Raw genomic sequence first — 16771 nt, 5'->3', positions numbered from 1 at the left:
ATGCAATAATGCAATAACAGCTGAAAAAGTACTTGGGTGTGTGTTTTATTTTATATTTACCGTTCAATAATGCAATCGCTGCTCTCTGTCACATAGAAGAACATGACAGCCAGCGTATGTTTTGGAACTATTGGGGCTTACATGAACCACGTGACAGCCATAGCGGCGACATCAAAGAGTGTCGCAACTCTTTCTCTCTATGGCTCTGGTAGGCTATAATGCCTTCAAGTAACATTACGTCGGTTTTATTTTGACATTATGAATACAATGCCCTCAAATGTTAATGTTAACTAAAATAAACATTTGTTTATAACTACTACAATATTAAATTTAATTTTTTCCAAGGAGCTGTTTTGTTTTATATGCTCCTAAGAAGAGTCAATTATAGCTCCAGAATTGCTCAAAGGCAAAAGAAATAATATTTTATGGTGCTAGTTTTAATTAAAAAAAGAAGAAAAATAAATAAATCAAGGAAATTGGCATTTCTTTATTTTTGCTGTATCGAAAACATACCAAACCGTAACACGTGTATCGTAGTGCCTAGTGGTAAGTGATAAATTACACTGGATAAAATAGCTCCACTTGTCTTGTACAAATGGTGTAATTTTGCAGCAGGTAGGCTAGAAAAAAATAATAAAAAAAATGTTTATGTTAGCTACCTGCCTGACGGCAAATGCTGCTTGTAACAAACAGTTAGTGCAACTTTTTTTTCGAACGGACGGAATATGGTTACATATTATAATATGTTTTTTATTGGGGGGGCCTCCATGTCCATTTTGCTTGGGGCCCCCAAATTCCTTCAAACGGCCCTGGTCATATGTTATGTTACAATGTGCCCCACACATGTTACAATGTTACCCACCTATAGGGGATGTTGTCACATTTCACTTACATTCTTTCGGGGTATATCAAGAAAAAAGTATATACTCTACTAATAAAACAAAAACACATAATTGTACTAGACATGTGGGAAATTAATGTGGGAAAAAATAAATACTCTGAACCATAAGTAGATTTACACAAACTGAGAAAGTCAAAAAGCGTTGGGTTGTGCCCCGCTCTCCCCTATATCTTTGGTTTAGAGCGCATGGCATGAACACAATGGAAACTAGGTTATTACATGACATGACATCAAACAGCACAACCAAAAACATTAACAAAGAGTCCTGGAGGATGGTGGAGAAGAGGCGGGCAAGGGGGAGGGATGGCAGGCCAGGTGAGTTTGGTGAGTTTCAGGGCAAAGTTCATGGTATAGTTCATGACTTAACAGATAAGAAGCTCCCGCACACTATCATAACTTGCAATTTAAAAATAATATTTATTAGCACACAACGTTTCGGTCACACGACCTTCATCAGGAGTATACAAATATTCAAATTCATCTCTTTTAAGATAAACACATGACTAATTAACTGAGCTCCATCTGTAAACAATTAAGCTCATTGGGAGTATAGAATTAGCATCACATCATACACAGTTACAAATTATGATAGTTACAACAATCAATAAAGATCCCCCTGTAGACAAGATCATCTAAAACACATAATCAACACGTCGTCATCAAACAGCATCAAATTGTTACAACAATCAGTCAGGCTACATAGCCACTCAAACTCATTGTGAATACATAGTAGAAACAACACGTCATTCAAAACAATTACATCACTATAACATTAAATTAAATAATGCTTCATCGTTCATACCCATAGGTGATAAAGTTTGAAGGGTGTAAATACAAAACAGTTCGCGTCTCTGTAGGAGTAATTCAATGTCTCCACCTCTAGGTGGCAAAGTTACTTTCTCAATCCCACAAAAGCGTAAAGAGGTAACATCGTGATTCAAAGTTAAAAAATGTGCCGCAACTGGATAATTCATATCTTTTCTTCTGATCGAACTCTTATGTTCACTAATTCTTTGTTTCAATTGACGTGACGTTTTTCCCACATAGCCTATACCACAAGGACAACGGATCAAATACACAACATGAGTGGAAACACAAGTAATCACAGATTTGATGCTATATTTTTTGCCAGGTCTAGGATGACAAAAAAATTATGTTTTAAAAGTATTATTACATTGAGCACAATTACCACAACGATAATTGCCCTTCTGTATAGGACTAAGTAAACTCTGAGATGCACGGGGACTAGCGCTCTGAAAACGAGCGTGTACCAAGCTGTCTTTTAAATTCCTAGCGCGTTTGTATATGAAGCCCGGTTGAAATTTATTCATATAGTTTGGGTATTCATTTGGTTTAGTAATATTTCCTTAATATTATTTTCTAATATTTTATTTATATACATGTATTGTATGTGTATTGGTTTCCTTGTATAATATTATTTTCATTGAAAAGGAAGGAAAATGTATGATCATGTGTTGAGTTAAAAGTACTTGCCACTGTTAAGAGCTGGGATTGGTTAAATGTTGAGGGGGCGGGGATGGGAGTGAACACTGGATGGAACAAGCATGTTTGATGGTGGAAGAAAGCGAGTGTCCTGTCAAAGAGAAAAAAAGGAGGATCATTGAGAGTTTAAGAGGCCCAGCATTAGAAATCGTCAAAGCTGTGCGTGATTCTGGCTCTGATGTTACTCCAGAGGAGTATTTGGATGCCCTCGAGCAAGCGTTTGGATCTGCAGAGTCAGGTGATGACTTGTATTTCGCTTTTCGTTTGTTGCAGCAGCAAGTAGGAGAAAAATTGTCAGATTTCTTAAGGAGACTGGAGCGTGCCCTAACCAAAGTGGTTCAGAGGGGTGGCATACTGGCGGACTTCCGTGATCGAGTACGCGTTGAGCAATTGCTGAGAGGTGCTGTTGGTGCTGACATGATGCTGCTTCATTTGAGACTCCAAGAAAGAAAGACAAAACCTCCTAAATTTCTTGAGCTGTTAAGCGAAATCCGGGCTGAAGAAGAATATGAAGCTTCTCGTGCAAAATTGACCACACGGGTACAAAAAATCAGTACAAGTGTGGAAACGGATGGTAAGCAGAAAGAGATTCAAACTCTGAAAGCTGAAATCAAAGAGTTAAAGTCCCAGTTTGCCACAATGGTAACTCAGCCCGTGGTAGAACACAAACCCACCTCCAATCTAAAAACAAATGCCAGTGAAATTCAACATGAAGGAGAAATTGCTTTTCTTAAGAAGCAAGTGAAGAGCCTTCAAAGGAAAGTCACAGGGAAAAACTGTCACCATGAAGGGGTTTCAGCTCTCACCCTAAATGCCAGTACTACAAGGAAACCACTGGTAAGTCCAAGAAAGCAATACAATGACTCTGAAGAGTACTTTTGCTACAACTGTGGAGAGGAAGGGCATATTGCCCCATGATGTCAAAATCCTGAGAATAAGGATAAAGTCATTCAAAAATTGATTCGGACAAACAGAAAAATTAAATGGGGACAAAAAGAAATGCCTGCAGAAACAGAAAAGAGTAATACCTCCTGTTCAGCTAAAAAGAGTGCTGTTAGTTCACTTTGTGGAAAGCAAATTCCAGAAGGACTGATAGGTCCTATCAGGTCCTACTGTACATCTGCGTGTAAATGGACAGCCATGCTCTGCCTTATTGGACAGTGGGTCTCAAGTGACCATAATCTTTGAGAAGTGGTACAGAAAATATCTACCTGAGGTTCCCATCCATCCTGTGTCTGGGTTGGCTGTGTGGGGTTTAAGTGACTCCAGTTATCCGTATATAGGGTATGTAGTAGTGAACATTGAGTTCCTAGAGAAAACTACTGGTGGCTCAGAAAGTCTTTCAGTTCTGGCACTGATCTGTCCTGGTCCTACAAGCCCTGACCAGACTGCTGTGATCATTGGCACAAACGCCAGTCTGTTCACCCGTTTGGCCCAGTTATGCAAAGAGTCAACAGGGACCGATATTGCGCATACCTTGGGTATAAAAATTGAGCCCACCTTAGAGAAGGATGGTCCATCTTGTTCGACAGCTACCATACCTTTTGACCTGGATGATGCGGTCGGATGTGTGAAGTGGCCAGGTCCTGAACCCCTGAGTCTCTCGCCCAGAGGTGAGTGGTGCGCAAAATGTGAGGTGGAAATGAAAGAGTTTCTTGAGAAAGCAGTACTCATGATAGATGCGTCTTCTGTGACTTCAATTCCGGCTGGAGTGTTAGTACAAACCGTCATAGTGCCAAGTGAAGCAATGGAAAACAGTCAGTTACTGGTGCCCTTGCAAAACGACTCAATGAAAGAAGTGACCATTCCGGTAGGAACTGTCCTTGGCCATTTGTACCTAGCAGACCCAGTTAGCCCTTCTTCCATGAGTGAAACTGTTGATGAGATGATTGATCCAAAACTGTTCAACTTTGGGGATTCATCCATTCCAGCAGAATGGAGGGAGAGACTGCAACAAGAGTTGAGCAAAAGAACCAAAGTATTCTCGCTTCACGAATGGGATGTAGGACACGCTAAGGGAGTAGAGCATAACATACGGCTCTCTGATTCAAGACCCTTTCGAGAGCGCTCCAGGCGTCTAGCACCCGCAGATATAGACGATGTGAGGAAACATCTACAAGATCTCTTAACTGTTGGTATTATTAAAGAGTCTTGCAGCCCATATGCGTCCCCAATTGTGATTGCAAGGAAAAAGAATGGAGCAGTCCGTATGTGTATTGATTATCGAACCCTGAACGCAAGAACTGTTCCTGACCAATACACAACACCCAGAATTGACGATGCACTGAACTGTCTAGCAGGTAGTCAGTGGTTTTCCGTTCTCGATTTAAGAAGTGGCTATTATCAGATAGACATGGCAGAAGCTGACAAGGAAAAAACTGCTTTTATCTGCCCTTTAGGATTTTTCCAATTCGAGAGGATGCCACAAGGGGTCACTGGAGCGCCTGCGACGTTTCAGAGACTAATGGAGAGAGTCGTCGGAGACATGAACCTACTCCAAGTCTTGGTGTATCTAGATGATTTAATCGTCTTTGGAAGGACTCTGGAGGAGCATGAGGAGAGGCTCATGAAAGTACTGGATCGTCTGGAGGAAGCTGGATTAAAGGTGTCCATTGACAATTGTCATTTTTGCCAGAATCGAGTGAAGTACGTTGGACACATAGTATCCAAGGATGGAATAGCAACAGATCCTGACAAAATTGAGGCTGTGATCAGTTGGCCCCAACCATCGGACCTGAAATCCCTGCGATCCTTTTTAGGATTCTGTGGCTACTAGCGGTTCATTGCCAATTACTCTTCCATTGTTAGGCCGTTGACTGAGCTTACTAAGGGCTATGCGCCGACACAACAAGGAAAGAAGGCAGGCAAAGAAAAGAGCATGACCTACTTCAAGGAATCAGAGCCCTTTGGAGATCGATGGGATGAATCCTGCACGTCCGCTTTTAAACAGATAATTCATTGCTTAACACATGCTCCTGTTTTAGCCTTTGCCGATCCCAGTAAGCCGTACATCCTTCATGTGGATGCTAGTTTGAAGGGCCTTGGGGCTGTGTTATATCAAGAACACCCTGAAGAATTGCGGCCAGTGGCTTTCGCAAGCAGAAAATTGAGACCAGCAGAACTAAGGTACCCCATTCATCAGCTGGAATTTCTTTCATTGAAATGGGCAATCGTGGACAAATTCCATGATTACTTGTATGGTGCCAAGTTTCATGTCAGAACCGATAACAACCCACTCACATATGTGTTGACATCTGCTAAGCAGAATGCAACAGGTCACAGGTGGCTAGCAGCTCTTGCTACGTATGATTTTAGCATTCAGTATAGACCCGGAAAGAGCAACACGGATGCTGATTTGTTGTCCAGAAGATTTGTGGATGAGGATGAGGCTAACAAGTGGAGGGACATACCTGTGTCTGGTGTAAAGTCCATATGTCAACGGGTGAGTTCTCAGGTGTCTTTGGAAGACAATCCTAGATATGTGGAACAGCTAGGAGCCCCCCCAGAGTCCATACCAGAAGCTTATGCCTATCCCACCAGGTTGGAGCTTAATTCTTTACAGTTGCTGTCTCAACCAGAGTTGATTAAAGCTCAGAACGAAGATCTGACTGTGAGACAGGCGATAACTGCACTGAAGGAACGAAAGTGGTCAAGCAAAATAACAGATCCCGAAGTGGTGGCATTGAGGCATGAAGCTGGAAAACTATTAATGAAAGATGGATTGCTTCAGCGAGTAACCAAAAAGTCTGATCGAGAATTCTTTCAATTAGTTTTGCCCACCAAGTTCCGAGAAGTAGTTCTTAAAGCCATGCATGAGGATCTAGGTCATCTGGGGGTAGAAAGGATTACAGAACTTTTGAGAAATCGATTCTATTGGCCCAAGATGTCTCTTGACGTGCAAGAATATGTCAAGAACTGTGGAGCTTGCATTACTCGTAAGAGTCCATGTCAAAGAGCTGCCCCATTGCATCAGATAACGAGTAGTGGGCCGATGGACTTCGTGTGTATTGATTTTCTTTCTGTGGAGCCAGACTCAAAAGGTTTGGGCAACGTGTTAGTAATTACCGATCACTTTACACGTTATGCACAAGCGTTTCCCAGTAAGAATCAAAAAGCTCTTACTGTTGCTAAAATACTGGTAGAGAAGTACTTCATTCATTACGGCCTACCAGCACGCATTCACTCAGATCAGGGTCGTGACTTTGAGAGTCGGCTGATAAAGGAGTTGTTGAACCTGCTTGGTATAAGAAAATCAAGGACAACGCCGTATCATCCTCAGGGTGACCCGCAGCCTGAGCGGTTCAATCGTACCCTCTTAGCTATGCTTGGAACCCTGAATGCTGAGAAAAAACGAAATTGGAGCCAACAGATACCTTACTTGGTGCATGCTTATAATAGTACCAAAAATGATGCTACTGGGTACTCGCCCTATTTCCTGATGTTCGGGAGAGAAGCCCGGTTACCTGTAGATATCTGTTTCGGAACTTCACCAGATGGGATGGATGATGTGTCACACTCACAGTATATAAGCAATATGAAAAAAGATCTGAAACAGGCTTACCAGTTAGCAATGGAAGAGGCTGACAAAGTCCATCAAAGGAATAAAAGATCATATGACAAACGAGTGTCATTTCAATCCTTGAATTCTGGGGATCGTGTATTGATCAAGAACTTAGGGTTGAAAGGTAAACACAAGCTTCAAACCAGATGGAGTCCAGTACCCTATGTAGTCTGTGAGAAACTCCCAAATATACCAGTATATCGGGTAAAACCTGAAACAGGAAGCGGAAAGGTCAGAACACTTCACAGAGACCAACTGTTACCCATAGGGCAACTTGTGAGGTGGCCACAGAGCAAAGTGGAGAGAAACCCAGTGAAGAGGAAGAAAAGAACGGATGTTGATGCTCCCGCACTGACAAATGAAGATATATCATCTTCTGAGACTTCCTCTGAGTTTGAATACAATGTTTCAAAACCTTACAGATCATATCTGGAGGAAACGCTGAATAAGAATGACACTTTGCCCAGCCAGTCAGAATTGGTATACCAGGAAAGGAACCTGCTCCATGAAGACCTTGGTACTGAGGAAGAAGAATTGGTACATGAAGAGGATGCAGAGAGCGACGTTTCAAGTTCGTCCAGTTCTTCTGTAGAAGATGAAGAGGAAAGTCAAGAAGAGACAAGCGAGCAAATGGAAGAAAGTGAACCAGTTAGGGAAAAAAGGAGAGTAAAGCCAGTTGTTAAACTCACCTATGACGAGCCAGGGAAGTCAAGAGATCAGCCCCTAACTATTGTGCACAGAGGAGTAATAATTCAAATAGGAAAAAAAGTCAATCACAAGAAACGTAAAGCAGTAGTGTCGGTAAGATCCTAAAAGAAAATATTAGGTAGTCCACTAGTCTGTATGGGGACATCCAGACATTTAAAGGGGGGAGGGGGAAGCCCAGTTGAAATTTATTCATATAGTTTGGGTATTCATTTGGTTTAGTAATATTTCCTTAATATTATTTTCTAATATTTTATTTATATACATGTATTGTATGTGTATTGGTTTCCTTGTATAATATTATTTTCATTGAAAAGGAAGGAAAATGTATGATTATGTGTTGAGTTAAAAGTACTTGCCACTGTTAAGAGCTGGGATTGGTTAAATGTTGAGGGGGCGGGGACGGGAGTGACGTCCGGGAAAAAGAGGTGATGGCTGGAAGATCGATCTTGTCTGAGTACTAGTTTGATAAAAGATACCATTTTAGGACAGTTGTCCATACGAGAACTGATTTAAAGTTGGTAAAATGTTGTTTGAACGTGTGGGGATAGTAATTTCCCCTTTGATTATCAAATGACTGAGTAGCGCGATTCTCAAGAAACAGCGCTTATCACACGTGAGAGACGCGAGGTCGCGTGTGTGGAAAACTACCGTGAATCGTCTCTCTTACCAAATCCATAGAAGACATCCAGATAGCGCCCTGAGATACCAGGGATTCTCAGTGGTTCCTCTGGCAGCGTTGGACGAGTTCGCTGATCTGCCGTCAGTTAATCGGACCGCAATCCTCCTCGTGCTGGAAGTGTGTGCGTCATGAAAGCCGGCTCGAACTAACGATCGGTAAGACAGTTGTTTATTTCGTTTACTTGTTGAGTGAAGCAGCAACCTGTTTTGTGCCTCAACGAACCCCAGCATCGTATCAGGCCTGCAACAGGGTATTTATTTTATTTAAATTTGTATATTTGAATTGACACCCGGGTGTTTTTGATTACTGTTGGGGAATGTTTATGTGAGCCGTAACCGTTGTGTTGAGACAACAAAGACTCGTTGGACTTGAGTATACTAATCAACACATTGGTGATATTTGGGGCATTTTGTGTGTTTACTGTCCATCTTATTAGTTTATCTGTTATATAAATCACCAGAGTGATACGGAATATTAATACAGTGTTGTATTTGTAAATTGTTGTTTTGAGTTTGAAGGAGGAAAGATCCTTTTGTTGTAAAACTTTAAAGGGTTAACTTTTATTTTATCTCCAATTGCTATTTGATTTTTTTTTTTTTATTTGAGTAAACTACTAAAAGTTTATATTTTATTTCCGACTCTGTGGTTATTGTAGTCTATTATTAAGCACACTAATTGAAAAGATAAGGGTTTATTGAATTAAAATTAATAATATTCAGAGGCTACTTAGAGAGATCTAAAAATAAACTTACCCAGGGCCCCTCCCACTTAAATCGAAGGGAGAAGGGCGCTACATAGGCCTACAGTCAAAGGAGGATGTCTAAAAATATCGTTCAACTCCGGATCAGAAGACAACAAATGCCAGTGTTTTTTAAAAATTGATTTTATCATGTAGGACTTAGGTGAATGTGTTTTAATGCAAGCAAAAGCATACTTTCTTGTTTTTTTTTTGTCTTCTTTTTTAGCAATTCAGACCGTGTCTTTTTAAAAGCTGTATTACATCCTTCTTCAACCCAATCTAAAGGGTAACCTCTGTTCAAAAATTTATTTTTCATAATTTTCGATTTCTCAATAAAATCGGAATCAGAATAACAAATCCTCCTCAATCTGTAGAACTGACTTTTAGGCAGTCCTTTTTTTTAAAAAAGTCGGATGAAAACTGGTAGCGAGTAAAAGTGTGTTCAGTCTCTTTTGTAAACAAAGTTGTGGTCAAACTGCCTTCGTTCTTCTGTACCCACATATCGAGGAAGTGCACTCTAGCCGAATTAATTTCAGAGGTAAATTCCAAGTCGTCAACCAAATTATTCAAATATGTCACAAATTCTCGAGCCTCATCGTGATCACCCAAAAAAATACAAAATATATCGTCAATGTATATTGATGATCTGTGAATAGAAAGGATTATTTTCTGTATTCAATATATAACTCTCCTCAAAAAAAAAACATAAATAGATTGGCATAGTTAGGGGCAAAATTCGAGCCCATTGCTGTCCCACTTATCTGAAGAAAAAAATCCTTATCGAAACTAAAATAATTATATTTCAAAAGGTACGAAGCCATCTCGATGATAAAGTCTGATGGTGGATTAGAGTCCTCGCGTAACGAAAGATAATGTCTAAGGGCAATAAGTCCTTTTTCATGTGAAATGTTGGTATATAAACTTATGTCCAAAGTTAATAATAAAGAAATATCCGGTAAATCATATAAATCCGAAATCTTATTGATAAAGTCAGTAGAGTCTCGAATATAAGATGGTAACGAATAAACAAAAGGTTTTATAAAAAAATCAACATACTGAGATAAAGGAGATAAGAGGGAATTAGTCTGTGCCACAATCGGACGACCTGCAGGGTCAATAAGTCTCTTATGAATTTTAGGAAGAGTGTAAAAAACAGGTCTAATCGGATGTTGACAATACAAGAATTTAAACTCTGATTGAGATATCCAACCCTCTGTTTTAGCATTTGTTAAAAATGACAATATCTCAGATCGATAAGTATTGGTAGGATCACTGGGAAGTTTTTTATAAAACTTAATATTCTGTAATTGTGAGAGAATTTTGTGTTGGTAATTTTTTGTATCTTGGACTACAATAGCCCCTCCTTTATCAGCAGGTTTTATAATGATGCTTGGGTCACTTATCAATTCGGTCAAAGCTTTTTTCTCATTCAATGAAAAATTATGAGAGATTTTATTACTAGAAGAGCAAGCTTCCATCACCTCTTGTTCGACCAAAAAGACGACAAAAAGTGTGAATAGTGTGGTTAGACACATTAGGGCAAAAATTACTTTTAGGTCTAAAGGGTGTCTTAGATGAGCCCGACTCTGATTAGTTCATGACTTAAATCCTGGAACAAAAGAATACCTTGATCGTGGAGCATAGGTGGAACTAGACTGTAAAACAGGGGTCTCAACCATGGTCCTTGAGCGCCTCTTGCAGAGTTTAGCTCCAACCGTGATCAAACTAAACTCTGCAGGACAGTGGCCCTCGAGGACCAGGATGGAGAACGCCTGCTGTAGAACATGGACCATAGTGCCAAGACAAGTTGGATTTGTTCATGTCTTTTATTTTGAAAGAAAGCATTGTGCAAGTAAAAAGGTCAATTTGAGTGAAAATTTTGTGTTTTACCAATATAAATAAATCAGCCTAGATAATATTTCACATATAAATACAAACCATCCTACAAATTGCATGTAACCTTTGAACAAATACCAAATCTAGTGCATACAAATGCATATCTGTCTGTTATGATTGTGAGACACTTGGCTTTTATGAGATCTCTCGGCTCAATTTTCTCACAAATGTGTCCAGGCAGATTTTCTCACAAATGCAGTTGAGCAATAGCCTCGGTTTCCCCATGCTGCCTTGTGCGCAGCGCAGCGCGATTTTATTCACGCTGCTAGGCAGCCTGGATTCCATGGACTAGATTTTCGCCTCATCGAGGGAACCAATCACAGAACGGGGAGGGAGCAGCAAGACGATGACGACGTCCATGCGACACACCGAAGCAGTTTGTTTATATCTATGGATCTAACATGGCATCTGACGCAAAGTTACCTTTCGATGCAGCCTTAGATAGTGTTCTAAGTAGTTTAGAACGCAAGTTTATTTCGTCTTCTTCTTCGTCGAATTTCTGTCGCTCTACACACGTCATCTGGTATAATTGAAACGATTGGCTATGAGCTACGTACAGGCGCATTTGATAGACATTCGTAGCGTCCAATAAACGGCTCTGGGCATTCGTAAACCACGCCTCAAATACGAGAAAATGAACAAATGAGAAAGAGGTCTGACATTAGCCAGGCTAGTTGAGCAACTTCCTCTTCTAAAACAGTAGATGGCACTAGTGATCGACCGATATATCGGTCGGCCGATAAATCGGGCCGATATTTCCGGGTTTGACGTGTATCGGCATCGGCCGATACGCGGCTGCTGCGTTCGCCAATAGTTTTTTCCCGGCATTATTTACAGACAGGTGTCCACAGGCAGCTCTGTGTTGCTGGAGACGCTGCAGTTCACGTGCAGCCCATGCACTGCCCCTCCCACACTAGCAGAGTGCTGAAAGCCTCTTCAAGACAATGGCAAGTTTTAAACTTTCAAAGCGTCTTTTAACTGTTTGACTTAGCTGAAATATTGCCATACACTTTAAAAGTGGAAACACGTTGCTCTATATGTGCGTGCAACTAAGCAAGTTTGTGGGTCCAAATGGAAAACGCGAATGCCTCTATAAAACTGCTTGTCATTGTATTTAGGGAGCTGCAAATAGCTAAGTTTGAGGCTATCCATATGCATACGGCAGCTGTTACGAACACTGGTCATAGGATTAAATAATGCCGACGTTGTTCCGTGATATTTGTGGGAGTTTTATTCAGCAACCGCCTGGCTGAGGTTTGGACGTGTGCTCATAAAAGAAGCGACGCGGTTGCGACACGCATGCGATGCAGCGCGCTCGTTTGTCCAGGCGCTTCTATGCCGTGGTGAGATGAAAACAAATACATTTTTTAGGGCCTGTTCACATATCGCGTCTTTTGCGCGCTCAAGTTCGTTATTTCAAATGTAGGCGCGCGGTATGCGCGCTCATAATGGAAGCGACGCGCTTGTTTTTTCCAAGCGCGTCCGCGCCGCATCGAGATAAAAAACATCTCAACTTTTCAGAATGCCGCAAGCGTGGTGGAATAATACGACAGCATCGAAAACTCGGCCGAACAGCTGATCATATCTGGACAGGGCGGATTTTTATTCCTCACCTCCATAAATATATGTAGTCGTAAAGGGGCAGGAAATAAATTAATCCTTCCTCCATGTCATCATGGAGAGCGCAGTTCATGGCTGCATAGCAAAGACAGACGTTTATTATGCTGCTTGCTTGTTGCTACTGTGTGCAATAGTGTAATTATTTTATTCATGCTTAAATATTTATTTTCAGAATTTACTTAAAGAATTTGAATTATGCTTAAATATTTATTTTCAGTAATTTTAGCACTGAACTTTTTTTTTACTTGTTCTACCTCAAGTTTTTAATATTTGTCAAATATTGTTTTTTTTAAGTTCAATAAATGTTCCTATTTTAAATTGAGACTTGTAACATTTGTTATCATCATTGTGTCATTTTTATGATTTAAATTGAGTGAGCAAAAGCAGTATCGGCTCCAAATATCGGCCCAAGAAAATCGGCAGCCCGTATCGGTCATCGGCTAAGGCTGATGAAAAAAAATCGGTATCGGCATCGGCACTAAAAAATCCATATCGGTCGATCCCTAGATGGCACTAAGCTAGGGGTTAATTTAGCGCTCCTCTCTCGGAACTATAGAGAGCCTAAGTCCCTCCCCTTCCGGTCGACCACCATGGGACCTTAGTTCGGAAAAATATTGTATGGTAGTCAATGGCGAGAGACAACAAATATTTTGATCTCGTTTGAATTGTGCCCTGATTTACACATATGATGTTTGTCATTTTAAAAGATACATTTTAAAGTCAAGAAAGTCGCAGCTTGATGTAAAACTGCTGAGGTATAAGACTGTGAAAATACGTAATTACAAAGACTACAAACCCAGAAGGCGCACATGGGACGTCATACCTTTTCTCTCAATGAATGAAGCAAACTTTACTGAAGCTAACGTCTGTCATTTTTTCTATAGTCTTACATTATAATCGTAACGTAACGCCGTCATGCCTGAGTGTTTTGAGCCAGAATACACACATACGAGCAACGGATCTTGTGACGTACATAGTGCGAGACGAGAGATGTAGTTCATTGAGCGATTTTCACATAGAGCTAAACGTTACTCTTCTGTTTTATGACAAACTGCAACTTTCTTGACTTTCATAATTACCTTTTAAATTGACAAACATCATATGTGTAATTCAGGGCACAGTTCAGACGGAATAAAAAGATAAGTTGTCTCTCGCCATTGACTTCCATACATATTTTTTCCGAATTAAGGTCCCATGAGCGGGAAGAGGAGGGGCGGGACTTAGGCTCTCTATACACAAGTTCAATGGGCATTACTAAAAGCATTTTGAACGCACTTATGAATATATATAAATGTAACGGGGTTCACATGTTACGGGAAGAAGGAGGCGGGAACCGGCGGACATTCAAACATATTTAATAAATAAATACACAAATACAAAAATGAAAGTAAAAGCCAGCAGCCCCTCACGGACGACTGCTGGCAACACAAACCAAAAACAAAACATCAACTAAAACACAGGCCTGTCCTCTCTCGCTCTTCACTGTCGTCGCTCCTCCTTTATGCCTCCGCTCCTCCGTGAGAGATGCGAGACCGGTGCGTCTCACAGGTGTAGCTCATCATAATTACGCCACCGTCCTGCTCGCCACATACCCCCATCGCCCCTCGCAGGCCGGGGGGTACCACCGAGGCTGCGCCTACTCCCCCCCCCCCCCCTCCCCGGGGGGACCGATCACGGCGGCTGCGGTACCTGGGGGTATGGACAGACGAGGCGAGAGAGGGGAGAGAAAAAAAAAAAAAACTTGATCCGGTTCCCACAACGCGCTGCCATCCGGCCCGCAACCCGCTGGGCGATCTTCTCCGCGGTGCCTGGCGGTGACGCTGGATAGACCTCGGTGGACGGCACGACACTCCTCCGCCGCCTGGTGGACGGCGACGGCTCCTCCAGGTTCGGGCAGTCGGCAGGAGTCCCCCGTTCCCTGCTCCTCCCCGTCATGGCGGATGGCAGCAGGCTCCGGCCCACGGCGAACGGCGACGACTCCTCCGCTCCCTACCGGACGGCAGCCGCCCCTCCAGCACCCAGGCGGCCAGCAGCGAGCTCGTCCGTCCCCCCGGCAACTCACTCCAGCGCACCGCCTCGAGCGTCCATGGCGACGGAAACTGCCCGCCATGCTCGATGGCACCGCGGATTCCCAACAGCGGCAAGGGCTCTTTGACAGCGCGTTCCTCCTCCTTCCCGGGTTTCGGCACCAATGTAACGGGGTTCACATGTTACGGGAAGAAGGAGGCGGGAACCGGCGGACATTCAAACATATTTAATAAATAAATACACAAATACAAAAATGAAAGTAAAAGCCAGCAGCCCCTCACGGACGACTGCTGGCAACACAAACCAAAAACAAAACATCAACTAAAACACAGGCCTGTCCTCTCTCGCTCTTCACTGTCGTCGCTCCTCCTTTATGCCTCCGTTTGCAATCAGTGTAAAGGACGTCGCGATGCTGGATCTATATTCACTAAAGAGCCGATTGAAGAAACAAAGGATCATCTGATGGCGCCCAACCCACTGAGGTATGTGTAGCGCTACACTGTTTTATGGCCATTCAGTTGTGTGCACACATAATTAAATGAATTAAACTTTTTGATCGCCAACGCGGGCGGATAAAAGGCTTTGGACAGGACTGTCACTGTGTGAACTATTAAAAAATAGACTAATCCTTATGGAGAAACAACAAATAACTGTGGGGTCTGGCGTATCAGCTATTAAATCAAATACTGTGGTAAGCAATGTGGAAGTACAAATTGAAAAACGTGTGGTTAAGCTTTCATATAAAGCATTAGCTGATAAATTGGATAAGTTTCAAGCTGGCAGAAAAGCCAAACTGAATAAGGCAGATCATATAAGAAAATCCTTGCAAGAGTTTGTTCAAAAGGGTGACAAATTACAGGTACAATATGCACTTAAAGAGTTTATTGAGGTATGTAATAATGCTAAAAGCATTCATGAGTCTGTACTGGGTTTACTGTCACCTGATGAAAGAGAAGAACAAGAAACGTGGTTTAAGGCAAAAACTATGTTTAATGAAGAATGCATTGCTGATGCAAATCAATGGGTTTTGTATAATGAAGGTAATGTGTCGGTAAGAGAAAGTGATGTTATTGATGATGGTATTAATCCAAATGACAGTGTGTCCAATGTGGAAAGTAAACGTTCAAAATGCAGCAAGAGCAGTAATAGAAGCAGCACTGCATCCTCTGCAAGGGTAAAAGCTGAAGCAGAAAGAGCTGCACTTGTTGCTCGTGCTGCTTGTTTGAAAGATATGCATGCTCTTGAGGAACAGGAGCAGCAGTTAAGGAGGAAAAGGGAGCAGCTCGATTTGGAGGCTGAATTGGCTGCATCTACTGCTAAATTGGCTGTTTTAGAGGCTTTTGAACAAAAAAGCTCTTCGCAAGGATCTACAAGTGTTAAGAGTTTCCACTTGGAAAAGGAAGGAAGGAAATCTGGCAATGAATTAAATCCTATGGCATCAGCATACGAACCTGGACAAGGAAAATCAGTTCAACAAAGTGTTCGTTCATTACCTCCTGGCCAAATAGTTGATGTGCGACCTAAGACAAGTGAGAGTTGGATTAACATTGCTACAAACCAACAGTATGCTGTGGATAAACAACGACAGACAACAGCTGCTCATGGAATATCACAGCATCCAACTTCACAATTAAAGGACAAGCGGACTGTATATTATGATGCCACTGGTCAGAATACATCTGATGGTATACTTAACATCATGCATAAGCAAAATGAAATCACAACTGCCATACTTCAACATCAGCGTTCAATGTCATTGCCACCAAGAGATATTCCCATATTTGATGGAGATTTTCTTCGATACAGAACCTTTATAAAAGCTTTTGAACAAGGTGTCGAAGAGAAAGCCAGTAAAGCAGATTGTCTGTACTATTTAGAGCAATTTACTCGTGGGCAGCCAAGAGATCTGATACGTAGTTGTCAACATATGGCTCCTGAGCGTGGTTATATAGTAGCAAAGAATCTTTTGCAGGAACACTTCGGCAATGAGTACAAAATTGCTACTGCCTATATTGAAAAGGCTCTGGCTTGGAACCCTGTGAAAAATGAGGATGTGAAATCACTGCAAGCTTATGCACTGTTCTTGTGTGGCTGTTGCAATGTAATGGGGGAGCTCCAGCACATGCAAGAAATGGA

The sequence above is a fragment of the Scardinius erythrophthalmus genome (genome assembly GCF_964197995.2).
Source record: "Scardinius erythrophthalmus genome assembly, chromosome: 25".
NCBI lineage: Eukaryota > Metazoa > Chordata > Actinopteri > Cypriniformes > Leuciscidae > Scardinius > Scardinius erythrophthalmus.
The sequence above is the reverse complement of the archived record's forward strand: the minus strand, read 5'-3'. Positions refer to the sequence as shown.